This window comes from Anser cygnoides, chromosome 17 (genome assembly GCF_040182565.1).
Source record: "Anser cygnoides isolate HZ-2024a breed goose chromosome 17, Taihu_goose_T2T_genome, whole genome shotgun sequence".
In the NCBI taxonomy this organism is placed as follows: domain Eukaryota; kingdom Metazoa; phylum Chordata; class Aves; order Anseriformes; family Anatidae; genus Anser; species Anser cygnoides.
The window spans coordinates 8,339,492-8,366,124 of NC_089889.1; the positions used below are offsets into that span (position 1 = coordinate 8,339,492).

The 26,633-nt window shown below is 37.3% G+C and overlaps 1 protein-coding gene across 10 annotated transcripts in view; it reads left to right on the plus strand.

The window, feature by feature from the left end:
• Positions 1-1,309: 1,309 nt before the first annotated feature.
• Positions 1,310-26,633, plus strand: part of ARVCF (ARVCF delta catenin family member) — a 268,720-nt gene continuing 243,396 nt past the window's right edge. For 2 of the 10 annotated variants that reach the window (XM_066979118.1, XM_066979119.1), the window contains exons 1-2: positions 1,961-2,126; positions 21,961-22,029. The gene's annotated coding sequence lies outside the window, so the exon portion shown is untranslated. Of the gene's footprint in view, positions 1,455-1,954; positions 2,127-21,960; positions 22,030-26,633 lie in introns of those variants that run through there. The other 8 variants (XM_066979122.1, XM_066979120.1, XM_048063871.2 and 5 more) reach the window with 7 other exon arrangements.

Consider the following 26,633-nt stretch of genomic DNA (forward strand, 5'->3'; position numbering starts at 1 on the left):
CCCGGCACCGGGAACTAAGGGCCCGTCGCCTTCAGCACAGTACAAAGATTTGTGCATACTAGATTTGGTAGCCATTCAGATCTTTCTTTCTATTTCCCACGTTTAGTTTTTGTTCTAAATAAAACAGCCCAGGTAACGTTGTCCCTTGTAGACCCTGTCTTAGGTCATGCGAGTATAGTTCCTGTTTGTCAGACTAGAATAGTCTGATCCCAGGGAGGTGGTGATTCTGCGTCCATTTTAAGTACTTTTAGTGAAGATACTGGTACTAGCTGTGAGCACACAACCTCTAGAAAGCATTACAAAAACAAACAAAAAAAGATGCTTAGTGGAAAGCTCGTACAAATGTCCTAAATCTGAAGAACTAAAAGAGAAATAGTTCTGACATTTGTTTCAAAACTTTGTGCCATCTTCTAAGTGCTGGAATATATGTGTTAAGTGGAACCCATAAAGCATACCTTAAATGGGTTAAATATCTTTTAATTTAGAGCTCTCAAAAATTATTTGCTTAGGTGGGGACATCAATGACCCAGACAGAACAATCTACATGTGTAGGTGGTAATGTAAGATCTTTATGGGTAAAATCTGTAAAATTTGTGGCTTAGTAGCTGAAATGATAGCTCACATTACTGATTTTGCTACAGAATCACATGATGTACCTGATTTAACTCATCCCAACCCAATAAAATACATTTTAATATCGAAAAATGTGAACAAAATACATCTGGAAACAAAGCATGCAGGGATAGAGATAGCTTGGCAAGTACTTTAGAAAATAATGTATCTGTTACCACATATAAAAGCTTCAGCAGCACTGCTCAGGGTAATACTGTGGTAAATGGGGCTAATGCAATCCTTTAAAGTCTAAAATATGGGATATCTCGGAGAGACAGGGGAGCGATGCTGCCTTTGCCCACAGCACTGATGAGGGCAATACTGGAAGGCAGCCCCATTTCTGGCATCCAGTTCGGGCAGAGGGGAAAGACGCTAGAAATAATTAAACGAGGAACATAAAGTAAGGACGGAGGAGGTGGCAGGACGTGAACCGGAGCCTTTAGGGACGCAAGCCGTTGGGTTTATCCCACGTAAGGCCGGCTGCACTCGGTCACCACGCAGCAGCAGCGGGGCACCGCAGGCGGGGAGCGGCTTCCCTGCCACACGCCCGGCCCCGCTCGGACGGACAGCCCCGCCGGCCAATGGGCTTCCGAGCGGCCAGCCAGAGGGGCGGGTCTGGGCGGGAACGCACCAATGAGGTTGTGGTTGCTGGGCGCGATCGCGAAGGCACCGTCCAATCGGAAAATTGGCGGCGCAGGAGGAACCCGCTGCTCCGTGAGGCGGCCGCAGGCGGGCACCGCTGAGGGGAGCGAGCGATGTCGCTGCTGCCCTCCGCTGGCCGCCGTGTGGTGGTGGTGGCGGCGGGGGTGGGGGCACGGATCCCCTTCCCTCTCTTCCCCCAAGTATGAATGTTGAAGAACGACTGTGCCCGGCTTTAAAAAAAAAAAATTTTAAAAAAAAAATGAGGAGACGGCACCGGTGCGGCCTGAGGGGAGGGCGCGGCCCGCCCCCGCCGGGCCTCCCCTGAGGCAGGGCCCGCGGCCTCGCCCCGGGGCTCCCCCTGAGGCGGGGGGGGGGGGGGGGGGCAGCGGGGACCCCCCCCGGCTGCTGCAACAACGGTGCCAAAAGCAGTCAGAGCATAAGGGAACGCGGGGAAAGGGTTCTAGAGTCCTCCCCCCCTCGATATAGACGGTCCTGGGCACCCTTTGTAACGGGGAACGTGGCGGCGGGAGGGGAAAAGCAGTCCGGCGCTATGCCGGGGGGTGAGGAGGCGGCGGGGGCTGGCGCAGCCCCGCAGCTCCCCGCCGAGGATGCGCGGGGCCGGGAGCCCGCGGGGCTGGGGGGGGCGGGAGCGGCGGGCGGGGAGCTCCGGGAGACGGCAGCCGGGAGAGGAGGAGGGCGAGGGGCTCGCGTTGATGTGCTGCCCAGCGGTTGCCGACTGTTTTATTGAAGAGTTTGGTTTTTTTTTTTTTTTTTTTTTTTTTGGTACACCCGCCTCCCCGTGATACCGCGAAGCCGGCAGAGGCAAGGAAAATAGGTTGAAGACAGAGGAATAGGAGAAGACGGAGGAGATGGTGAGCAGAGCTGTGGGATTGGGGAAATGGGTGAGGTTGCCAGGCTATTTTCTGTGAGAGGTTCTCGTAGGGTGTAGTACGTTTGGGATGATTGTACATCACGGTTGCAGACCAGTCTTCTTTGTTTGCTAAAGATTGCTCTTCAGGGTTTAACAGCCTTCATCAGTTTATGGTGAGATACGCAAGGAGGAGTTGATGTATACGAAAAGCTAAAAAATTACATATGCTAACCACACACACAAGCAACTCCTAAACAAACCAACATTGTGTTAATCCTGCAATATGATGGCCAGTTCTTGTCATGGAGGGAAGTCATTGCTCAGGTTATTTGTGGCATGCATAGGGGATGAGTCTCTTTGTAGCAAAGACCAAACAGAACTAACCTATTTCTTCACAAATATAAAATCTGTTATAAAGTTAAGAGCAAAAGTTAGATATTTTTTTTCTTTTCATTTTCCCTGCAATACTGCTGTGAATGATTAAAATCTATTGCTTTCAAAACTTGAACAACTCTCTAAAACGTTCAGTTCAAGCATGCATGTAGCAAAGACTATCTCTTTTTTTTTTTAAATGTAGGCTCTTGTTTGTGTATGTGGTAGGAAGAATTCTTACAACGTTTACTTGGCTTTTTACTGTGTACTGTTGTGCTTTAGGCAGGTCACAATACAAAATGTGGTTCTTAGCATGTAAAAAAAAACCCTGATCTGATATTTAAGTCAAGTGAGGACTTGCTTTGATTCTAATAATATTTTAAACACTAGATACAAGTTTGTGGGGAAACAACACTGTTTTGTATTAATGAGAATGATTTATGGTAAAAATCACGATCTTAAGTGACAGAATATTGACATTGGCTGATAGTATCTTCCTTTGGATGAAGTGCTGCAGTCTGTATTAGGTACATTATCCCTTTAAGCACCCAGAAATTTGAACATATTTTGTTTACAAAATTGCAGAGGACTGCATGGTGCAGTAGTAAGACCTGAAATTTTAGCATCTTTAGAAATGTTGCAAGGCACTGCAATAGAGAAAACTGCAGCTTCACGTTAAATCTGCTTTGGAAAAAAATGTTTTGTTGTATTAATCACTGTGTATATGCTGTATTACTTTAAAGTAACTGAAAGGGCTGGATAGTTCAGAGTTCCTATAGGAAAAAAAATAAGTTGTGAGCTATGCTATCCTCTTCATCATGCAAACTATTTGAAAGGATTGCTGTTAAATTTATTTGAAGCAACATCTCTAAATGCCTGTCTGAAATATTTAAATTATATGCTCCATTAGGTAAATGGGTTTATCTTTCCATTGCTTGGCTAAAGGAATGTATTAGGAGGGCAAGGTTTAGAAGAACAATACAGTTTGTCTGCATAGTTTCACTGCATAGTTTATCCTCATCTATTGTTCAAAGATGCTTAGAATGTATTTTATTTGACATTGGTGATCTTTACAAAGTTGACTTTGATTTTATTTTCTATGCCATAGTTGCTGCCGATGTGAATAACTGAAATACAATTAATAAAACCATAGATTTGACCTGATATTTAGCTAGAATTGATGAAAAATTGCTCCCTTCTTTGATTTTCATCTGTTCATTGAAAATCCCTGCAGTGGATTTTAGTCTCAGCAATTCTTTAATATTGGAAGAACTGATAGGAGTTGTAAATAGAGACAAATTCCCGTTGTATTGGATTAGGACACTGCACTAGAAATGGCAAAATTCCTGCCTTTTTTGTAGGTTTTCTTTAAACTGCAGTTTAGAGAAGATGCCTTGTCTTGATGACCATCTGCATGCATATTACAGGTTTATAAAACTAAGCTTCTGTATTTGGTTTTATGTAATGCAACACATTATATCTGCAGCATTTTTGTGGATTTTGGCTAATGTCAGAATGAATACGCTGTGAGGAAAACCTGTTAGAATTCTTGTGCTACCAGGTTTATAATTTGTTGCTCTTAATATTTTATTATGTGAGTACAAATCATTGACACATGCGTTGTAAACAAATGCTGAAGCAGCTAAGTGTGAGATTACGTTTAGCTTCTCTCTTCACATTTTGACTAAACTATAGTGGTATCTTGTCCAGTGTGAGTGCATTCTGTTCCTAATAGCTATCAAAGTAATCATCAAAGTTGAAAGGTTAGGTCAAAATTTTCACTTTCTTGCCAGTCTTTACGGAAGAAAGAGGAAAAAGGCCAACTCCAGTTTACACCAGGATGGACAGGGAAATAATTGATCAGATGTGCTGGATTCAGTAAGGTCATTTAGACTTCATATGAGTCACATGGAACTGCATTTAAAAAAAAAAAATAAAATTCCCGAGTTTTCAGAAAAAGTGTTCTTTCTATAATGCAAAATACTTAAGATGCACGTGTAACTTCGCAAACATATTTTCTTTAGAAAAGGGCATAAAGCCATGATACTGCTAAAACATTAAAATAAGAACTGGGAGATTACTTAAAGTATACTCTTAAATTACAGATTGTATGTGGTCTACGTGTGTGCTGAAGCAAGAAAGTTAGCTACATATCTCAATACCTGAAAAGAGTGAAAATTTTTGTTTCCTGTTAGTGCTTTTTGCTCCTACCCTTGCATGTTATATGCAATCCAAAATGAGCCGTAAAGCTATTTTTGGTTCTCTATGCTGAGTTTCTAGGGGTCTAGATCTTCTGTATTAGCTTAGGTCACATTCATTTTAAGTAGAATGCAAGACAAATAAGTTGCCTAATTCTAGTGAATCTAATTCATCTTATGCCTCTTTTTCTACAGTGTTGGAAGAACAGGCTGCTCAATTAAGTAAGAGCCAATCTTTTGAAAGGCTGGAAGTCAGGCTTGTAGCAGTCACATATTCAAGAAGTAGCATTTTTGGTGTATACACGTGGCTAATCATTTAATAATAAGTGGACAGCATCTATTATTCATCATTAACTTATATGTAGTACGTTAGAAAAAAGTCATTTTAGAGTCATGATTAGACTCATTGACTGCCATTGTGTTTTGGAATACTTTCACGTTTTGACCCATCAAAACGCGTGCCTCTCTGGAACATTAGTAAATCTTGGGAACAAAAAGCATATAAGAAACTCACTAGGAATATATGTATGTATGGTATTTTAAAATATTTTAATCTCTTTTAGAGAACACTTCGATTTAGCTGATGAAGCTCATATCTAGTCACTGCTCATTCCTTCAAAGAACGTGATTGAATACATCTTCTTACAATAGGTGTCATTAATGGGAGCATACCTCTATTGAAACAAATGTCCTCTTTCTGAAAATAGTGAATCTTAACTAAGCAAGGGACCATTATACCCCTGGCTTTATTTATTTTAATTTATTTTATCCAATTCTGTAAAAATTGATACTGTTTTTATACCTTCTTATTTTGCTGTAGAATTGTAGTTTTGTCATCCAATCTACATAAAATCGATGAAAAAGTCACTGATGGCAAATAAAAGCCATCTAAAGTTGGCTTTAAGAGGCTCACCACGATGAAGTCAAAGTGATTTGCTTAATCATATCTTTCAAAATTGGGCCTTCTGAGGAGTTAACCTGGGAAACCAGTCAGTGGGTATTTTTGTAAATACTTCAATTTGTGTTTTCTCAAGTGCAGACTTTTTGTACAATCTAGAAAATGCTTACTAGGAATAGTACACTGGGGAATGAACCTGTGAGCCTGAACATGTGCAGTTCTCCATCTCCCTGAATACCTCTTTGAAGGATCTCTTGGTCTGATTCTGCAAGTCTTAATCCTCTGTAATCAGCTGATATTAATTACAATGAGCAAAGTTGAGTAATTGAGTATATTTAGAAAGACTAAAGTTGTTGTATTTAGATCACAGATTCCAGTCCAAGTAGCCCAAGAAAGTAGTTTTCTTCCAACATTCGTTTAATGGCTGTTGAGAGAGGTTTGTTGTCATCTAGATGCTGATAGATGAGTCCTCACATTCATTGCAGTCTTGGAGATCTCAAAATTGTGTTGATGTGTGAAAGAAATGATTTCCAACATAAGAAATGGTTCTGCCATTTTAAAGGCAAAGCAAAGCACGTTTGAGAAACCTGAAGAGATTGTATTCCCCTTTCCAAATTGATGCGATGAAAAGTAAATCTCTCATCTTAAAAATTTAGCACTCTTTAAGACTAGTTCACTTCCAAAAATAAATAAAACTGCATTTAGGATGTAACGTAGTAATATAGAAAAAATGGAACCATGAACTAGAGCTATTACTACAATGACGTGAAAGCTGTGGAGAAATCAGTATTGGAAGGGATTGGAAATAATTACATGATATTGGGTTAGGGAAATGTTTTTCAAAAGGCAAATATTGTTCTGCCTGTACAGAAGATCCTTACTACTTAGTGATAGTACTGTGTTTTGCAAGATTTCACAGAAATCAGTAATCATGAACAGTAACGGCAGAAATTTTGTCATCAGTGATGACAGTCTTTGGTTATAGCAGACTGGTTTGAGTGTTGGTGTCTGTAACAAGAAGCTAACTCTGGTCACACTACCGGTGGCAGTATTACAAGATACTAAGATCCGCCAGGAAGACATGGGGTGGATTGTGTTACTGTGCTTCACTTCCAGTTTATATTGCCCTGGGAAGGCCTTTCTGTGTTTCTCAATATGTGCAGTATGCTGTATCTCTACAGGTAGGATGGCATTTTTGGACAGTTTGCAGTCTTTGTTCTGTAAGGTCTTTGACTGCAGTGTCAAAATCTTCTGTGCATGCTTCAGTTGATGTTGTTTCTAGTTAAGGTTTTCCTGCATCTCAGTGGGCTTGGATTTTGTTTCAGAAGCTGCAACAGGATTTCCATGAGCTACAGTGTGGATGTATGCCAGTGCACCGCTAATCTATTAGTTTATGATTTGTAGGTCAGGGAAAAATTGAGATTTTGCTATCTAAGCAGTATCTTCTCTTTGCTGCTTCGGTGCTTACATGACATCTCAAGTTTGCTGAAGATTAAAAGGACGCTGTCAAGGTATCTTTCACAATTTTATTTTTATTATTTATTTTGTTTGCCTTCTTATTGCTATCATAAGCTATTGGAAGCTTGAAGTCTAGTGCCTTGCCAACGGGCTTTTGTCCTCCAGAACAATTACTATTTAGCTACTTATGGGTTATTTAAGAGTTGTGAAGCATTTAGTGTCTTCTCAAATGCATTACTGAAGAGTTACAGCTTAAACATTGCAAGTGAGAGGGGGAAAACGTAAGTAAATCAGTTTAGGGACAGTCCTGCCAGTGTGTACTTATGGTAAACCCAAGGTAATTTTTTCCTTATTTTTTTTGGGATTTAGTAATTCGGTTGTATAGAATTAGGCGTCAGTGCTTCTTTTGCACAGGCACTCTTGAGAATGGACTTCTCAGGGGATTGACATTAAGACTCCCGTTCTCAGTTGGATATATTTTGAGTTATCTAATGAGGCAATCCTTCTAAGGATTCATAAAGGTACAGTTGACATTGACTTACTTTGAGGTGCAGAGCAGTAGCTTAATTTTAAGTACTGTCCAGAAAAATCAGGGTCTGGGCTTTGTATCATATCTGCCTCTTTGCTTTTATGATAGCAGAAATTAAAAACAAAAAAAAAAGTTTAGAAAAGAAATGTTCACTTTTTTTGTTTGGTACAGAAAAATGCTACTTTAACTTGTCGCTGTAACAAAGTCTTAATTGATCTGCATTTGTTGAAATGCAAAGTTAGTGAAACTAGAGCTACATTTTGGGGGTTGGATCTGATGATCTCTCGAGGTCCCTTCCAACCCCTACAATTCTGTGATTGCTGGAAATTTAATTGCCTGTTTTTCATCTGCTCTGGTGGTATAATTTCTACTCGTGAGTTGGAAGCATAAGCAGTATAGTTCCTCCATGGGACCTCCTTGTTAAAGTAAACATTGCATATTTAATTTGTGTAGTGACAAAATGCTAAGTAACTCCCTCTCAGGTCAGCAACAGAAGAGACCACGTAAACTTTCACTGGATTATTCCTATGGCTAAGAGACTGTATTGCAATGCTCTCTACTCAACAATGTCCACGTCAGCTGGATAGACTGCTTGAGAGAGCTGAATGAATGTAGTGATATTGGGTAAACCTATTTTTGCAGATTTTAAATTAAAAATTCATAATAATTTGACAGTATGTGGAGTAGCAAAGGTTACAGAGATTCCCCAGAGCACAGTGGATTGCAGAATGACTTCAAATATGGTTCATAAAGTGTGGACTGTCTTTGGGGAGGAGAGTCTGAGATGTGCCACTTCTGTCTGCAAATGAAAACTGAATAGAGACAGACAGACTTCTCTAGAAGCTGATTCATTCTAAGAGTCTGAATCAAGTGTTATAACTGGCACCTTGAAGGAAACTTTCTCTCCCCTTATTCTGAGTAGCAAATATGGATTGTATATGGAGATTAGCATAATCTTAAACATGCATGTCTGGTGCTGAAAGTGAGGTGTCATGAATGTTTTTCTTGGCATGTATACATCAAAACTTCAAAACTTTTAACAACTATTACATGGTGGGTAGGTGGGTATTTTAATCACTCATTGATTCATTGAGTGTTTTTCTTTTTTTAGACAATCATTCATACACCTTACCTGTGAGGTTAATTATATGAGATTGAAGGGAAAAAAATAGTTTGTCCATTTTGTGCAGTTGTCAGAACTTTGCAAGAATTCTGTTGATTCATTGAGTTTCTTGTGATGTGTGCTAACATCACTCGTAGCAATTCAGTAGGATCAGTAAGCTTGCCACTGCTAGAGTTTCTGTTTCTATATTGCTTTTTTTCTGGCAAAGAGAGGGCAGCCTTCGACAAGAATGTGTATGGAGAAAAATGTGGGCATGATCATGACTTAGTGTACATACTGGGTTTGTTAAGGAGAATCCCTTAAGTATCAAGAAGAGAAATACCAGAAATATATAGTGTCTCTTTTAGAGAGTGTTTCTTTAAAATAGTGCTTTTTCAAGGAAATGCAAATTTTATTTAATGTTGCCATGCTTCTCTAGAATGTGTACAGAACAATTTGTTGGTATAGACATTGGTAGTGATACTCTGGTCTTTGAGATACAATTCTCCTAACATCTTGTTGATCCTTTGCAATGGGTTAAAATAGCATAGAGATCAGACTGCTGGAAGTAGGAAATCTTTTGCCTCATGCCTGGATCTGTTTCTCCATTTCAATAAACCAGTCAATGACAGCGAGTGCTCTTGTTTTGCTATTTGTCATCTCTGAAGTATTTAAAAGAAAAATCCTTATATATGCTAACATCACAATTGTAAGAAGCACTTTATAATAACATCTATATTTAACTTTTCACTGCTTTGCAAGTCTTTGGCTTACTGTTACTCTTCTGCTATTGTATGTTGCTGTCAAGTTTTGATTTAGAAACGAACTCTTAAAAACAAAACAAAACTAGGCAGAATAATTTACCATTCCTGGTACAGCTCTTAGTCTAATGCAAGAAAGTTTCATTCACGTTGATCAGTAAAATGACAATAACTTTGCATAAAACTTAAATTCAGTTTCACGTGTCAGTAAGTGTACCCAATAATGGTGCCAAGGTATTAAAAAAAAAAGTAGTTTTATTATATGTAGTAGCTCTAAATTTAAGATTTTGCCAGTATGTTTAAGGAACGATCTCTTCTTCCACCTGAATAAATATCACATTTGACTTTATTTTGTCAATGTTATGTCAACTGAAGTGTCAAACACGAATCCTAACTTAAACTAGCAGTGTTCTGCTTCTTTGCACCACGGGCTGGGTCAAGCCGTGTTGGTGTAACTTCGCATACTTTTAGTCTGGTACTTCTTTAATTCAGTGTGACAATACAACTAGTGAGTTATTGACAGCAGCTGAAGTGAGACCATTATGACTGTGATCAATAACACACCTGCATGGAATAACAACTACTACCAGTGACATATTTTGTATTGATTCAGGAATTTATGCTGTCTTCACTACCCCCAGCCTGCTACTTCCATAATTTATGTAATAAAATCTCTACTTCAGAGAAGCTGTTACTAAGTTAAATACTAAGAAATGATGACATATCAAGATGTAAATTGCATATTGAAGATTTTACTACAAGCAGAAATAGCACTTGCTAAATTCCTGTGGGTTCTGATTCAGGACCGAGGCACTTCCTTACTGCAGGCTGAAAGATAATGGAAGTAAAAAACCACGTTTCCTCTCCTGGGGCAGTATGTAGAGGTGTAGGTAAGGCATTGTTTTTAATGTGACGTGGCAGTGGAAGCTTATTGAATTGTCTAATCCATAAGCTTGAAGTCTTGGTAGAAATTCTTTATCAGTAACAGTAACCTTCACTCCAGTTCCCTCCTTAAACTGGAATGTAATTTTCTCTTAATAATGATACATATTTCTGTCTCTTGCTAACTGAGAAACATATTTTAAAAGATTGATGCTATCTGATTTTCTTTTCTAAGGCTAAAATCAGTGAAATTAAACAGACGGTAGGAATTTGGGTATAATTTGAGTAGGAATTTGGGAATCACAATATTCCTTGAAAGTAATGCCTAGATTCCTGGACGTACATGTTCATTTTGTTGATCAGATGATTAGCCATGAGTCCAAGGGAAAATTACTGTGTATTTATATTGAATAAAATCTCTGGTAGGTTTTAAGCATGATGAGAAAACTTTAACTATATATTGCTAATAATCTTGGCATGTGAAGTCTTAAGGCTTTAAATTCAATTGCTCATGCAGATTGCTACGCACTCTAAATCGTCGTTTGAATGTCAGACAGAAAAACTCAAATTTGCAAGTATTGCACACACTAGCTGTCTAGATGCACAGCCTTCTATTCTGATGCTGTTACCATCTTCATATCCAAATATATCTACAGTTTGTCAACAGGAGTAATCTTAGTGTAATTTAGAGAAATATGGATGTCTTCAAGTTTTCTGTTCTTCAGATTATTAAATAGAATCCTAATTCTTGGCTAACTTCTAGATCTTATTACCTGTCTTCAGTTTCACAGTATTATACAAAAACTGTAGGCTGTAGAATCAATTACAGTGTAAAAGAGCTGGTCTGTGCTTTAAATGTTCAAGACTCTGTACTAAGGAGCTCAGCACAGGATTAGTTAAGTGAAACATGTCCATACTATGCTTGAGCTAAATCTAACCAAATTAAAGATATTACATTCTTTTTATGTAATAGTATATTGTATACTTTGTTTTGTTGCTCGGTGCTGAAAGAAGAATCCCAAAGTAAGAAAAAATTGAAATCCAGACAGAATGGTTCCCCAGATGATTTCTCTAGGGTAGTATTTGTGCATTAACCCGCTAGTTCTTGAGAACATGTTTTCTGCCTATATTTTGTCCTATACAAAAATTGGGCTATTTTCTTGGAAGAATATTTGCCACATTAAATTTTTTTTTTCCAGTTTTTCATGCTGGCATGTTCATGTAGGTGATAAATGGAATCTTCAGCTTTTACAAACTACTTATTGTGTTGATGGTGGGGTTTCTGAATTCCATCCCGTGTTCATCTGCCTGTCCAAGGGAATAGCTGCCTCCTTTGATTCATGGCACCACAACACATTTTTCGCTGTTTTGGAGCAGAGAAACTGTATGATAACTGAATTTCAGAAACATTATTTTTTATGGGACTAAAGAACTGATGTTCAACCGAACTTTGTTATATTCATTAGCTGTTTGGGAAGATCTAACGTTACTTGTCTAACATGCATCCCAATGACAAAATTGTGATGTGTTGCTAGCAGTGGTTTTTGAAAATGAGAGTTAACAAACATTAAATATTATTAAATGTATAAAAGTTAATCTCTTCTCAGTGCTAGGCAAGTAATTGCATTTAGATGCTCAAGAAATAATGGAGGATTTTGTTTTCCAAGGGATGTTTGAACATTTACTCTCTTCCGAATGCAAAGTTTTAAATTTCTGAACAGTTACCATTGTACTCTTCCTGAGACTTACTGAGGAGACACTGAGGAATTTCTTGAACTGTTGGACCTTCAGCTGACAAGGTGCAGAGATCTGATGAGGTTTGCAGCCTATCTTGTTTAGATTTCATTTGAAGGAAGGTCTGTAGTGAATGAATTCTGAGTAGAAGGACTATATGAGAACCTTTCTGTGATTTATAGATAAGATGATACCTTGGCCAAGGAGTTTTCAGTGGTCCCTTTGGAATTTAGGCCCAAATTCTTAAAGGGATTTAGCACCTAGACCCTGTTAAATTCCATTATATTCCTTTACAATACTGTCATTGAAACTAGGGAATTAGGTATTAGAATCCTTCCAAAGGTATAAATTTCCTTGTTTCTTTTAGGCTTATGGGGATGTTTCAGATTTTATTTTCAAATAAAGATGGGTTGATTTGGTAAGATGTATTAATAGTTTTTTTTAAAGAATTGGGTTATTAGAATTATTTAAAAAATACACTTGCAAATCAGTTTGAGAAAAATGTCATCGATTCCTCAGACTACCAGATTATGAAGAGCTTTTAGCATAAAACTTGGTTTTTACTTTGCTTATTCTAGAGGATTTTCTATGTCCAAATATATTTGTGTACTTTTGTGATATCTCATTAGCTACTGAAATTCATAAGATTTGGAAGAATTCAGGCCGTAAAGTGAACACGAGAATCCTATGGCCTTTTTCAGCACGTTTGTTTAAAAATGCACTCAATTTTGAAAACATTTAAAACATTCCCAAATCTGACTAAAGAAATTCAGAGGTAGTTAAAACCGAAGAGTTTCAAAAAGTTTCCATTTATACAATTGTAAACTGTGGAGTTAAGACCAATCTCAGTTTAGATTGTATAATTTGGAGAATATTGAACATCCACACTTGCCTCAGGCTGTGTAGCGGGCTATATTGCCCACAATTAAACAGATGAATGCGCTAGTAAGGATAGACATCCTTCCAAACAGTTCTATCTATATTTAGCAAATTCTTCTCATTTCCCTCTCTGTAGGAGGGTAGCGATGTTGGTAACCTTAATGTTGGCTGATAGAACTGTGAATGTTTTTAAGCCCTGTCCTACGGGATGTTTTACTTTCCCATATTATTTTGACCTTGTATTCTCTCCTTTTCTTTTGGATTAAATCTTTTTATGTCTTAAGTGAGAGGTTTGCTTCACATTATCTGTCTGAATATATAAAAAAAAAAGTAAAAGCCATCTCTTTGTGCCACAGAGGAGTAGGAAGAACTTGAAAGTTTCTCAAGATAAATGTTCTGAAATGTATGAAGGATATAACCAAGGCAGTGCAAAGAAATATCATTTTTCTGGAAACCAAAGCTATAGATTCTGTAACTTCTTATCTCATTTTCTGCATTGATATTTGAAGGATTTAACTCTGTGTTTTCATCAGGAAGTAAGTTGTTTAATGCTAATTTACACAGATTGAACTTCAGTTGTTGAACTCACCACATCATTTATTAACGTCAAAATAAGATGCAAAAGCTTCTTGTTGTGCTGAATCTTATAGAGATATGGCACAGAGCGGAAAAGCTTTGGAACTAAAGCGTCAGAAAACAAGTTAGAAGTTAAATCATACAGTAAAGACATAATAGGTTGTCTGGTCCATCCTCTGCAAGATTTGTCCATATGGCATACAAAGTCTGCTTCAAACTGGAATGTTTCATAGCAATCAAAGGTCTCCTTCAATCACGTTTTCCCTTCTGCTGATATTAGAATAAGTTATTTCACTTGTCTCTTTGCTGTTTTCGTTTCCAAGGACCCTAATTCTCAATATTTAAGTGCAAGGATAATTAAGGCTGAGACTACAGATACAGATCCTGGGACATCAGATCACGATGAACTGCATAATACTTGTTTTGGTAATATAGCCCTTACCATAGTATATGCCATGGTTCTTGAGTCAGCTGCACCTCTAAACCTCATAGCTCTGAGACAGTAGGCTGAGTTTAGCACTTCCATCCCTTTCTTACGCTTAGGGAAATTAGTATCTCCTTTTATTTCAAGTATGAGTTTGTATAGGTGCTATAACTTCCCTCTGCTTTTCTTCAGCCAAGTGCCTGGCTTTAGTGTTTTAGGAGAATAAAGTAATACATAGCAGCTACATCTAAAAGAATGATCTCTAAACTGCAAGTACGTTACAGCATTCATTTGTCATGGTAGAAGCCTGAGCTGTAGAGTTAAGCAAATGATTTTGCTGAAGTTTAGCTTGTGGGCTTCCCTCTGAGCCTGGACAATCCTGCTGCTCTTCTGCCTTTACAGCACCTTCCATGTAATGTCTGCTTCACATTACTCATCATTCTGATGGTTAAAAATTTATTCATACCTCTATTTATTTTATTTAGCTAGTTCTTATTGATTTGGTTTTGTGCTTCAGTGACTCCTCTCCCTGAGAATTGCATGTTTAATGTATTTAGTGAGAATGATTCTGTCTCCTTTCAGCCATTGTTGTGCTGGACTAAATAGTCCGAACTCTTACTCTGTGCTCATAAAACGGGCAGTCTGTTTTCCGGTAGTTCCAGTAGTTCATATATATGCCTAGTCAGTCTTTCTCTATTATGGATCTTCAGAGTACCATGCTGAAATCCAGTTGTAGTTCTCCTGTTGTCATATACCCTGGTATTAATAACTTCCTCCTCCTACAGAATACAGTTCACTGTTACATATTATTATTACGTTGTCCTTTTTCATGTACAGCTCTCCCAGTTCTTAGGTAGTTGACTAATTTTTTTTTCCTTTTGCTGAAGAAATCCGAACTAGGTCTACAGATTTTAAAAGTCTGTAAGTTTACTAAAAATGTGTGCGTATTTCAAGGGAAATCTTCTTTTGCTTCTCTGATGTAATTTAATACGCTGTGTTTCGTTGCTTTTTCTGTCAGACATAATGAAGGGGCTTCTATAAAGAACCAGGCAGAAGAGATAAAGCAATACTTTAGATAGGGAACATCCCAACAGATACTCAAATAGAATAACTAAGCTTTATCCAAGACAAAGTATACTGCTCAGTGTTGTGTCACATTTCTGTTTTACTAGAAACCTCTGTCATATTGACCTCAGTAACACTCACCATTTCAGGGTCATAAAAAAGAGGGAGGGATTTATGTATTAGGGAATGCTAGCATACTATCCAGGAAATGGAAACAGTGAAAGTGATTTCTCCGTCAGGAGAGGGGCATTAGTTGGACTGAGAGAACGAGAACAATTGTCAATAGGCAATTAATGCATAAATAAAACTATGTATTGGCTTTTTATTGGTTATTGGTTTTGGCTTTTGTGCTACAGGCTTTCTACCTGTAGAATAATGAGTAACTACCACTGCATTTTGAAAGTGCTGTTTTACTTTATTAAACAAATTGGCTACTGATCCCTGTGGTGAAAGAGCTTACAGGTGCCAAATGCAGTTGCGTCTGTTGCAATAGCGTAGTTGGGAAAAAGAAGCTGTAGGCTAGAAATTTAGTGTGCGTGTGATTGTACTGCATGGTTCCACTGATGATGCAGCAAGCTGGGCCTTTAAGAGAAAGCTAGCTTTTTAGTCATTCAGAGGCCTAAAAAAAAAAAGAAATCTGTAGTTTGTCGTGGTACCACAAAAGAGGGGAAAGACTAATGAGAATTGCAGAATAAATACAACATATTTCTGGTGAAAAGAGGTTGAAGTCTAGGGGAAAGCTGCTGGTTGCAGGGAGGAAAGGTTTTTTTTTAGATTTTGTTTTTTCTTTCTTTGGAAGCAGTAAACCAACATTTTATATTGGTGTTGTATGAGAAACAAAACATTAACACACGTATCTGTTAAAGAACAGAGCTATTGTGTCAGAAGTAGACAAAGTTTGAGCTGTAATCCGTAGGAAAAGTCCTGATCTTCCAAGGGTTTCTGACTTTGGTTAAATTTATGAGTATGAGTGATGTAGAGATCTCAGCAGCTTTACTGTCTGTGTAGTACCTCTGTTAAGAAAATAAATATTTCACATACTGTCTGATTTAAATCAGAGCTTTCTGCTCTCTGTAGATTTATTAAATATATCTGCATGTATGTGTGAGACTGCTATACAGAGAACATATTTTTATTTACCATTTTGAGATTGATGTGAATGGAATCAATATCCATTGCTTTGATTTTCATTACTGAGGGCATCTGAAATGTTGACCAACCTTATCTTACTTGTGTCAAATGGATCACAAAGCCCTTATATACACACCATTTGACCTACTAGGACATCTTTCAAAGAACTGTAAGCCATAGACTGTCACTTTCTTTTTCTGGCTCAAAGAAATGCAATCTAAGTAGGAGGATCCTACAATATAGATACAAATTGTAGGTGCACACAGTGTGTGGGGAGCCCAGTATGAAAGTGTCTGGTTTTTTTGTTTCTTTTAAAGACCCTGAAGTAGGATTCCTTATTTTAAAGTACAAGATTGATTATTTAGTGACTCTAGGAGCTGCACAGATATAAAATATTTACAGCAAGTTGGAGAATTCTAATGGGGAAAAGAAATCTCTCAAGGCATTTTCTTCTAATGAATATAAAATAAGAAAGGAATTATGTACAAATGTAACAATTACAGAGTTTTAGTATTTGTGTTTAACTACCAGATACTTATTTCCCGCATCTGCACTCAGGTGTAGTTTGACTGAATGCACCTAAATTACAGTGTTTTAAGAGGAGGAGACTCATGAACAGAATTGACTCTTCCTTGGGAAATGTTTGACATTTCACTGCCTGCTAGCGTTGTCCTTCTTACAGCAAATGTCATTTGAGACTTTTCTAATAAAAAGAAAAACAAAACAAAAACAAACAAAAAACCCCATACCACCCAACTTGTGCATTCTTCTCATTTCACATGAAATCAAATGACTGATTTCTGATAGAAATTTCAAGATCTTTAAGGTGATACAGTTTTCTCCCAGTTCCACCTCAGAATGATTACTTGCTTGTATTTTTGGAGGCAAGGCATGTAAACTGTAGATTCTTCATTATAAATTAAGTATTTAAAATGTCTTTGACATTATGAAATGGAAAGAAACATACCAGACATCTACAACCAGATGATAAAATCCAACTGGTTCAAAGCAGGTGTAATATCCAGGAGAAGAGAAAAAATGTGTTCCTGTTTTGTGTGTCCTTGTCTGACTAGGGAATTTAGAGCAGTCATTGGAAGATGAAGGAATCCAGCTCTCTCTGCATTATTGGACCCAGAGGCCATACTGTGTCATTACTAATGCATGCAGGCATGTTCAATAAAATTCATGGTTATACATCCCATTGTCATTTTCAGAGCTCATTGATTTAAGTAGCTCCCACCAATTCAGAATACTGCAACAGGCAGCACAGCCTAATATGCTGGTAGGTACCAAGTGGAGAGTCTTATTTCAATCAAAAAGTGAGAAGAAAAAGAAATTACTTTAAGGATGAATCAAACATTGGAGCAAGTTGCCCAGAGCAGTTGTGGAGATTACATCCTTGGAGATTTTCAAAACCTGACTGGAAAAGATTGTGAGTAACTTGCTTAGATTGACTTAGCTTTTAGGAAGGGGATTGGACTAGATGATCTCCAGAGATCCCTTCCAAACTCAACCATTCTGTGATTCTGTCAAAAGAAGGTATTTAATAATTGAATATCCTTCAAATTATTTATCCTCTACAAGAGGAAACAAATTTGCAAGGATCCTGTTGCTGCTAGAGGCAGGAAGACCAGGAAGCAGTTTCAGGGGTGCAAGACAATCTCCCTTTACATTTCTCACTGGTGTGTGTAACCCATCACTTAGTCTCTGAGCATGGGCAAGAAGTGTGAAGGCAGAGCTGGATGAACAGAGCTGTGTGGTGAAGCTGGGGTATGGCTGCAGTTCTGAGGGTACTGTTAGCAATCTGCATTTATGAAACTCCAGTTATGGTCCAAAGCAGCTGTCTCCTGTGGTTTAAAAATGTAGCAAAGTTCTCTCCCAGGTAAGAAGTGGCAACATCCTTTCAAATGCAGAGGCTGAGTCTGGCAGACCAGACTAAATCTAATTAATTTTTAAAAAAATAAATAAAAATTAACCAATATGGTTGTATCCACTGAAAATAAACCTTAAGCTCAAACTTTTAGTGAGATAAAGTATGTTAAAAGGTTTATTTAAATGTAGAGGCTTCCACTGTCACTTTATACAGGTAGATTCAAAGCATATTGAATATAGTCTTGTAATGAGCTTTGGCTTTACAAGGAGATGCATGTTTCTTCCATAATTTTCTTTGTTTCTATTTGGTATTTTCTACTTTGTGAGTAATATTTGCAATTACTTTTCTACAATACCGTGTTAGTAACAGCAGCAGGAAGCCATAGTTAGCTCAGCTGGAACATTTTGGTCTCTAGAGCTCTTGTTATTGCATTCTGAGTAAGAAATAACTGCCTGCTTATCTCTGCGGTATTTTGATTCCATTCTTCCTCTCATCTCCTTTTCTTGTTCAGCGTTACTTTATTGGTTAGACTCAGGACAGATGCTAGGAATAGTAAATTCAAGTTGATTGTAACAGATATTGTCTGACATTGGCATGTCTGTAACTAGGAAGATGAAAACAATGGGAAGTAAATATTTTGGACAAGCTGAAAGAATTTGCTAAAATAATTCATAATAGTCTTGTCTGTTAGACTGTGTAAACAAAACAAATTATTTCCTTTCATTTATGCACATTTTTGAAGAGCCTTGGAATTGCTGTGATGGTGTATTGAACAGTGAGCGCTGAGCAGAAATACTGCTTCTTGTTGACGTTTTTAGTGTTACCATCTCTTAACTTCTGGCAGTGTGATCCTCCTGTAGAGAATGCGGGACTGTGGCACACTCCTGGGACTTGAGGGATCTGCTTGGATTTCACCTGCAAAACTGGTCTGCATTAAAGCACCTTGAGGACATGCTTGTAAATATTAAAATGAAGGTGCTTAGCTTCTGTTTAAAAGCCTGTACCTGTGGGACTAGGTTACGTAATGAGCATGTTTTACTCATCTCATGGGGACAAAGCCTGAGCCGTTAAATCTGTGGCAGCAAAATGAAACAATTTTGGAACCAAGTCATCATTTTCAGCTTAAATAGAAGGTCATGCCCTTGTCAGCCAGCATTGGTTCAGCGTAAGGTTCCAGTCAGAATTGTCTGCATGATGCCTAGAGCTGTTCTTTAAGAGACCTTCACCCTTTGTTTGGAACTGCTGATACGGTGGGTCTTTTGAATATTTATAAGAGGCTTTCTGAGATAGTCCTTACTGCAGTCAGAGTGTACACTCATTGGTTCTTGGTAACTGATCTGGCAAAAAGAAATTTCAATAAGCTCTTGATAGGCCACCAAATCAAGTGCTCTTTTTCCATGATTTTTTTCCCCCTCCTTAGTGGTGTATGTTAAGCCATGGTACTTATTTGGCAAGTTCAGAACACAATTCCACACTTACTGCTTTTGTAGTTTCAATGCTGGCTTGATTCCTGATAAGTTGAGACGTTTGGGATCTGGAGTTTGGCAGACTAAACTTTTTTAATAAGGGTGTAAGTGAAGGCTGGAAGGCTTGTTCCCTTGCATTGCATTCACTTGCTTGACTTGCCTAGTGTTTTGCTCAGCTCCATTGCACAGAGGTGTTCAAAATCACATTACATCCACACCCCTCGCCATTTCAAGAATATGTGATTCCAAAAGGTTAGGAGTTTCTTTTAACAGCAGGTGACTGTCCTTGTGAAGAACTGCACTAGTCTGTTCTTTTTACAGTGTACACGTCATACACTTGAATTTCTCTTCCCATGAGTTGAATGCTCAATAGTGGTTACTTTTTAATCAGGTGAAAATTGCCAGTATGTGGAACATACTTTTTGAGCTATGTTACTCATAGAAGAGAAGTAGTAGATATATAGAGAGATGAGTTATATATAATTATAACTTCTTCCTGAAATCTTAGATGCTACAGGCATTTGTAGGTAGCAGAGCACCCAGATTTGTAACTCAAGTGACATCTGGATTTTTATGGCAAAAACATGAATTAAAATGGCTTGCTGTTCAGCTTTTGTTTTTCTTCATCAGTGAGATTCTTAATAGTGCTTTTTTTTAAAAAAGGCCATAATTTTTCACTTTTTAACAGTAGGAGCTTTTAAATGCGTCGTACAGGACTGTCATACTTAACAATTTTAGAAGGGCCAGCTTAGGATTTGTTGCAATGTTTTAAAATTTAACCAAGTAAATCTTGGCTTTTTTGCTTGTTTGTTTTAAACTGTGATGTTACCCCACTAATAGCTGTTTAATATTGTTTCAGTTTTTATTTCTTTTTTTTTTAAGACAAAAGAAACTGCATATGTAGGGCAAAAATAGCAAAATTTTGCTTGTGCCATCCAGATTGAATGGGTCAGCAGGTGAAGTTTGAATTGCTAATGAAAGTGAAACTTTAGGGGAAAATTCTTGCCTGAGGTTGGATTTGTACTGGTTCTAGACATTTCTTCCAACTCTGCTATCTCTCTCAGTGCTGCTTCTGGAACAACACGACCTCTTTAATGAAATTTTATTTCATGACAAACTGAATTTCTGTGTACGTGCTCTACTTGGTAGTATGTTTCATGTTTGTGATGGGGTTTCTCCTTTGTTCTGCAGTACTTAAAAGCATTTTACTGATCAGAGTTGAGGATAAATAAAGCATCCTGTTTACTAATTAGATAAATTTTCATCAAGTGTTGTCCTAAAGGCACTGTAATTGTTGTATTAAGAGAAAGTGTTGCCTTGAAACTTGTAAATTGTGAAATGATATGTAAAATTTACTTTGGAAGGTGAAGGAACACATGGAGACTACCTGGGCTTATAAGGCAGCCAAATGCTGACTGCTTTTCATGAATGAGGGGAGAAGTCTTTCTTCATAACCACAGTCTGCAGATAGCTTGGTTGGTGCTTTCTAGGTCTCTTAAAAGAATGAATAAGCTTCTGTGTTCAATTGAGTGCTCCTACCTCATGTATGGGCCTGAGTGTTAGTTGTTTGTTGCTGTTGTTAGTGGGTTCAGCTTTAGGCCTTGGATGTGACCAGTCTTCACTGAGGACTGGGGGAAGAAAAGGAGTAGCTATTTGTGATATTGATCTCCAGTCACTGCTGTTAAGGGATGCTCTTTATGTCAATATGAGAGTCCTACAAAGCATGTCTTAGCCAACAGTAGAAAGACCTGGTGGTGCTTTGGCACTGTAGTGACACAGCTATTCTTGGACATATATATGTGTATATTTTGCATGTATATGTAGGTATGCAAGAGTATACACATACTTTTACACACACACACACACACACATATTTTTCTATTTGCATCTTGCCCAATATGGAATTCTATGGCACTGCCATGCATGCATTTTTTATTTTTTTAATTAATGTCTTTTTTTACAAAACAATTTCATTTTTATGCATTACATTAATTATTTTGTGGCTAATACATGACTCATCTAATATTCTACAAACAAACGGATTCTGGCTATTAAGACTCATTGCTTTGGTTTTCAGTTTACCTGTAATAGAAGTGTTAGGTTATTGAAATAAAGTATATCATCTGGAATAATTCTGTTTAAGCAAAGAGGTAGGGTGTACCATGTTAGCTATTTTGCTTCTTGTTATCATAGTTTTGAATGATGTTGTGAGCCAGAGATTTCAGCAGAAACTTGTCCACATAGTAGAGCATTTGAACCAGATAAGAAATTTCTGCCGTGAATTTAGCCTTCAAGAAGCTGCACCTTTTGAGGCTTATCAAAGTCTTGCCTTAGATGTTTTGAACTAGGGATAGCAGTGCAGGTTTGGCAAGTGTTTGGGTTATAGAGCTGCTTAGAGAGATACCCCCTTGTGCAGGTCAACAAGCTAATAGTCACTTAGTTACAGAACTTCTGTTCAGAATTTGATCCGTCTCTTGTGTTTTTCAGGGATATCCATAACTTTGCGTTCTGCTTTATGAACAAGGGAAGGGGCCTAACAACTCTCCTGAAAGGGTGGTAAGAGTCAAAATTTCATTACATACACTTTTTATTTTAATATCTACACTTATGGCTAAAAAATCTAGAAGACAAAATGGCTACTAAATTAATCCTCCTTGCTCTTTACTGTTCCAGATAGTCTCACAATTGTCATTCGTCAGCCAACAATAAAGTGATGAAAGACTCATTCATTTTTTAGTAATAGTCTTCAGTGGCCTTTCTCAAACAGTAGGGCTTTTGAACTGAGCATGGCTAAGATATGCAAGAGTTCGAATTAGTCTGCTTGGAATAGCAAACTACCATACAAAAACAATTGTCTGTATAATAAAAATGCAGAACAGTTAACTGTATGTAAAGTAACTGTAATAAAGCCTCCAAAATGTTATAAATAGACCTTTTCAAAATATTTTTCCAAATATCTTCTACTGCTGTCCCACTTTTTAGACAAGGGATAAATTAGCTTCCAACCTTTTAACTGCTTCTTCTCAGCCACTCTAAGCTTTGTGTCCAGTTGTACCATCAGACTTCATCTGAGGTTGTTCTCTGGACTATCTACATAGTAAGGCTGCTGCTAGTTATTTTTACTTGGAATATAAAGGTTTTTGGCTTCTGGAGTCAAAGAATCTACAGCTTATTAGAGCTCTGAAGGAGTATGATTCACCTTGGAATTTGTGGCATGTGAATTTAACACAGGTACAAATTCAATGTCTATCTACTTATGCAATGGGATGTATGGCTTTCTGCAGCACTTGACCCTTCTGCTGCCCTGCTTGTTTTAAGTGAAGGGCCACTGACAGAACAGTATGGTCAAAAATCAAGTAATTTATTAATTTATATGACTTCTGATGACTTGGGAAGCCGCTCCTGAGGTAACTAAACAGTAAGTTTTCTTACACAAGGAAAAACCAGCGGGGTAAAGGAACATAATGAGAAGAAATAAGTCTTCAAATTTACTAAAAGCATAAGACAGATGTACTTGCTAAGTGACTAAAATTGATTGAATAATTCAAATTTTTCGAAGCCTTAATTATGTAACCTGATTTATTGTAATATTCTCTTTCTATCTTTGTTTTAGGGGAAGTAGAATTTTGGTTGAAAGATGGGAATAGAGTTAGCACAGTACAAGAGATACTGAAAGTTGCGGGTTCCTAGTTTTCCAAACAGTAAAAAGGTAGGAGACTTCCTAGGAAAGGCAGGAGACTTCTCAGGAGGTTTTCTACTGTAACAGTCATTCTGAGGTGAAATTTGAAGTATTTCAAAAAAGGAAAATAACTGCAGGGATGAAAGGGAATAACATAATAGGAACTGTAAGAGCTATAGGAAACTATAGAGCTTTTCTCCTACCAAACAGTCTTGCTGTTTGTTCAAAATTAGAAAAAAGTAGCAGGCTCTATCCATTGACAATCAAATTAGATGATTTGTGTGGATTCATGAGCAACCCATTATTATGTTGTAGCATATTTGTGAACTATGGAATACCTAACTTTGAAAATGTTCCTGTTCTTTCTACACTGAAGAAACAGTAATAATTGTGCTAGCATTAGCAAATATACTTTTTATAGAGTTCGTGACTAAGACTGATTTGCTTGTGTCAGAAGTGAGGTGTGCTCTGTACTCATTTTAAAGAATATGTCACCCTTAATCAGAAGTGCCATATGTTTTCAGAATGATGGTGCTTTCAATGTATTGCTCATAAGCCCTGGAGAATGCTGGTTAGTTCCTTTACAAGTGCGACTCACGGGCTCAGACTGCTCACTTATATTTTAGGCTTATTTTGAGTAGTTATTAGTTCATGGCTCATAATGATAAAATAGAATTGCATTTTTCTCAAACCATGGACATCTTGGTGGAAAATCTGAAAAGTTGGAGCCATTTGGAACTGCTCTTACTCCCACTGAGGTCGGCAATAGAATGTCTGTGGCTTTCAGTGGGAGTAATGTTATACCATCTAAATGTGAAGACTTTTCCCCTTTTCTCTAAAATGGGTTATAACAGTCTGTTACAGTAGAGCTACATGAAATCTAAGTAACTATTATACTGTTTGTTTATTAAAGGAGTGTTATTAATAGAAAAAAAAAGTCTGAAAAAGGAATGGCATGTAAAACATTAATAACTGCATTTTCAGAAATGAATACTATAAAGGTATTTCCAGTACTGCAGTTGTGTGATTGAAATGGACAGTTTTGATTGTAATGTGCCAAATGGAATTGACTTCCCCATTGCCAGATTTCAGACTTTCTGGGCCATCCAGAACATGTGCTTTTTATCTATTATAAACATTTGGGTCCTTATGATCCAGTTTGTTTGTTGTTGTTTTTTTCTCTAACTCACTGATTGCAGATTAATGTCTGCTTATTTTGTGTTTATTATAATCTTTCCTGGGATAACCACAAAGTATGAATTAATCTTGTTTAATTGATGGATTGCTCTAGATTAATCAAACTCCTGTTTAATGTGCTTAATATTTCTTTCTTAGCTAACAAGTTAATTTTTTGAAAATTGTATGTAGTTTGTTATAAAATAGTTTAAAGTTTAAAAAAAAGTTTTAAAAGTTTATTATAAAACGGTCTTGGGTGTGTCAGATTGTTTGCCACATAAGGGAAGTGCAAGATAGCGACCCCAAGATAGCATTTTGACTTATCAACATTGCAGTATAAACAAGTATTCACTAAGTAATTTTAGAAAGGAATTTCCTCTTCATGTAGTATATATTATACGTAGATGTTAATTAGTGATTTCCATATGTAGCTCTTGGAAATTGTTTTTATCTGGTTTATCTGACACCACGTTTATTTATCTTGAATTAAAACTTTTACCATTGTCTCTGCGTGACATGACTTATGAACCAAATCTGATTTACTCTGGGTTGTATGCTTGAGAATTTAACTCTTAAGTGATTATCTTGCTAATGACCATACAAACCTTCTAGATTTGTGGATGAGTCCTAATTTTGCCTTCATTATTATCCATGATTCTAGTGCTTCTGGTGTTGTGGAATGGATTTAAGAAGGACAGTTCAATTCTTATCTACAACATTCACAGATTTAATTTCATGTACTTGCAATGGTCTAATTTAGAATCGTTTTATAGTTCCTAATAAAAATGGTTACTTGTTTGAAAACGTGAGAAATTTGCCTTCATGCTGCTTATGACCTGGCACAGTTTAATGATGATCCTGGGGTCCAGACAGCTTTAGAGCTGAAGTCCTGTTAGCCTGTACGAGGCCTGGATTTCGAGCTGATGTATCTACGTAGAGAGGATGCTTGGGTATTCAAATATGCCTTCTGTAAACTGTAGGTGTGGTACAGCACTTAATGCTGGGACCCGCCATGGCTGGGACCCAGTGAGACAGAGAGGACGGGGGGGATTTTTATTTATTTATTTTTTTGTATAGGTAGTTGATTTCTTGAAGCGCTATATCTGTACTGCTTATTAGCAAATGTCTTGCAAAAGTACTTGTCTTTGTGAAATAGAGTTTCATTGAATTGTCTGGGTAAGGTTAGCCTTAAGAGTGGACTTCTGTGTGCCAAGGTCTGTATGATACTTCATAATGTGCCCTCTTACTTTCTACTTTGTGGTTCAGAGAAAACTTGCATCATCTAAAATGCATTTGTATTCAAAATTTGTATGCTTTTCTGGACCCAGAGACTAACAATCTGTAGTCACTATATGCATATGGAAACATACTAATGTGCATCTGCCAAAAAGTCCTACATCTGTGCACACATCATTATCGAAAACAAACATGTAACTTTTGATCCTTAAGATAAGCGTGAGTGCTTCCATTTTGGTTAAACAGAGTTTAACTCCTCTGTGATACCTTTTGCAGGCATATTCCCTGAAGCCACAGTGGATTTCCCCATGTGGATCCAGTTGGGAGATTAAAAGTTTAGAATTTAATCTTTGCTTCCATAGCAAGAGTCATGGTAGGCCTTCTTAGTATTCACTCAGTGCTGTTGGAAACATCTCTGGTAATACTGTAGTAATATTGGCATGCTCTATTAAAACTACAGTGAATAAAACTTTAAGACCCAATGTCTTGATTTACATTTCTTACAGCAACATCTAATAGAATCAGTAAGGCATAAATGTGATTAATTTTCTCGTTTTATTTAACTCCATGAAAGCCCCTTCCAAGTAGATAAAGGAAATTTAGATGAAAAGAACTGACAAATAAATATCAAGAATTATTCTAGAAATGCCTTATTTGGAAAATAACTGTTCTTTACCTTGCCCCCCTTAGAGACATATCTTCTTCAATTAGCTTCAAATTCCAGAACTGATACAGATGTGATTGAAATGCAGCCGTTTTGCAACAGCTGCACCATGCTGTGGGACTGTTCTTAATTTTTTTCTTCAGGTATTAAAAAGTATACTTCATGATAGAGGACAGGCAATTTTATTTGCCTTTGCTACTGTCTTGATCTCTTGTAATTCTAGTATCGTTCTTCTGTTATAAATACTTTCAAATTATTTTGTAGAAAAAAAGGCTTTGAGTTAAACATTGATTAATCATTGCTTTTTTTTTTTTTTTCCCCCCTTAAAGCTATATCTGGTGTATAAATTTTTGATTTTAACAGGAATGTTCCTGGAACAAGTCTTCCAAAACTGACTTGTCAACT